A 2,720-nucleotide genomic window follows, 5' to 3' on the forward strand; every position below is an offset into this window, starting at 1 on the left:
ATTTTTTTAAATTGTCAGTTGTTAATTAACAGTTAATTTTTTTAAACTGTTAAAAGTCTTTCTGTTCGTAACTGAACCTTTTACTTTCCTATTTTAATAACCTGCTTATTTTTGTATTTCTGCCCATCTGAACCCATTCTTTTGAAATTCAGGCCCTTTTTTACCTCACAAGAATAATCAGATCGATTCCAGGATAATCAGATTGATCCTTCACGACATTAAACTCATTTATTGGGAAGGAGGAACCTTTTGTGCACACGAGGCAATAAAATGCCTTCACAGTCGGGATGTGAAAACAGCATTTTTTTCCCTTTCAAACCAGCTTTTATTACCATCTGATTTCCTTTTAAAATCTAAAAACCAGCAAGGAAAAATAAACTAAACTTGTTGTTTGTTTTTTTTCTCCTCCTGCATCCAAAGATGAGGCACCTGATTAAGCTGATTCCAATATAAAAGAAAAAAAAAAACAATTTTGCCTTCCATGGATTTTTATCTTTTCCATTTCTTGGCCTGTTTTTCCCCTCCCCTTTCTCCACATTTGCACTTGTCGACAAAGGTGATTCTGAGATATGTAAAAGCTGATAAAAAAGGCAGCAAAAATGAGAGTTATGAAAACCAGACACATCTCCTGGCGAGGAGCAAATCCCTGCAGGCTGCAAAAACAGCCTTAAAAGCACAATTTCCACCACTGGAATTAAATGTTAATTTTGGGTAATGGGTCTAATAGTGATTTGGGGTAAAATGGGTAATTTTGGGTAAAATGGGTGATTTTAGAAAGCCCCTTTTTGACTGCAGAGCTCAGAGGTTTCATCATTTTTCTCTGCTCTCGATGCCGGGCATTTATGATGTATTTGATTTATAATTATAATTTGTTCTAAACTATTACATATGTTTCATTGTTTATAAGTAATATTTTGATTTTTTTACCGCAGAATGACGGGAATGGGACCCAGGAGTTGGGTTTTTTTATTTAAATTCGCTTTGAACGCATCCCAGAAATAAGATTTCACGGCCATCAAATGCTGCTCCTGGTTCCTGGAGCTTTGGGAAGCGCTGGAAGAGCGTTGTGAAGGCCATAAATGTGTAAATCTGCTGAATCACCTAAAAATTCTGGGAAAAGAAGGAGCTGGGATGTTTGTCTGCTCTTCCACAACATGTCACTGCCTAGAACAGAGCAAGTCCTGCTTGAGGTTCTCCTTATCACTGAAAACCGTGGGAATCCTATGGAAAAATGGGGTTTCAGTCCCTGTCAGCCTGGAGATTTCCTTCCTGCTTGGAAAACCCATTCCCTCCCGCAGCACCTTCTCTGCGTCATCTGCAAGTCAAGGCCTTTTGCTGCACTGAGAACACGAACTTCTGCTCAAAATCCCATCTCCACACGTTTCCTTGGATGTGCCTTGCTCCCTGAATGCTAATTCCAGGATGGATCTGCTCGGGAGGGCTGGAATTCGGGGCAGATGCCTCCTGATGTTCCGAACACGAGCCCACGTGTGCTCATCCATGGGGGCTTCTCCCACCCCTTCTGCCACATTCCAGGTTTAACCACCCAGACAGAGCTTGGAATGCATCCCAGAAATAAGATTTCACGGCCATCAAATGCTGCTCCTGGTTCCTGGAGCTTTGGGAAGCACTGGAAGAGCGTCATGAAGGCCATAAATGTGTAAATCTGCTGAACCACCTAAAAATTCTGGGAAAAGAAGGAGTTGGGATGTTTGTCTGCTCTTGCACAAGATTTCACTGCCCAGAACAGAGAAAGCCCTGCTTGAGGTTCTCCTTATCACTGAAAACCGTGGGAATCCTATGGAAAAACTCCTCAAACTGACAGACAGAGCTGCTCCCTCCTGGATTTTCCACTCGGAAAGGCGGAGCCGCTCACTCCGAGCATCCTTTTCTTTTGCTACCCAGAGTTTGGGAGAGAAAGGGAGACTTTATGGCCAAAATCCTCTTTCCACCCCATTCCTCATCTCCAGGGCACCTGGATCCACCAACCCTCCGGAAAGGCACTGTGGAAAAAGCACTTCTATCCCTCTCTATCCCCCTCTATCCCTCTCTGTCCTTCTCTATCCCTTTCTCTCCCTCTCTCTTCCTGCAAAGCTACACCTCCCCAAACCTTTTTGTTAAGGTGTGGCCTCAGAGCAGCACCTTTAATATATTTCTGGGCTCCTTCCAGCAGCTGGGAAGGAGCGTTTTCTCCCCGTAAAATCCGATTTTCACGCTACTCAAAGCCGCCGATGCCGCTGATTTACATCGTAAAGGCGCGGCTTGGCTTTGTGCCTCCCCGAAATCCCCGAATTCCAGCGATTCCCGGGGAGGAGAGGAGAGATTAGCCCGTCTTTGTCTCGTCTGCTAAAGAAGTCGTAGCTCCTTATCCGCGGCAGACAATCAATGGCCGGATAATTAGTTGGATTTTGCACCGCTGGCATTAAAGTTTGCCGGGGTTGAAACTTCTCCCCTGCCCTCCCCCTGTTCATCAGAGCTTCGTTCCCGCTCCTCTCGGAACAGCTTCGTTTGCTTTTCGCTTTTAATTAAAACGGCAAACTTTCTGTGTCTGCTCGCTCTGAAAATGCAAACGGTTCTTAATTAAAGCACAATAGAGCGCCAAAAAGAAGCGTAATTAGTTGAGCAGCGCAGCTTCAGGACGTGCCTCCTTCTGGGTGTACAGAAACTGGGTCTGAGGGGATGGAGTCCATCATCAGCAAATGTGCAGATGACACCGAGCT

This window comes from Lepidothrix coronata, unplaced genomic scaffold, assembly GCF_001604755.1.
Source record: "Lepidothrix coronata isolate B3197 unplaced genomic scaffold, Lepidothrix_coronata-1.0 Scaffold119, whole genome shotgun sequence".
NCBI lineage: Eukaryota > Metazoa > Chordata > Aves > Passeriformes > Pipridae > Lepidothrix > Lepidothrix coronata.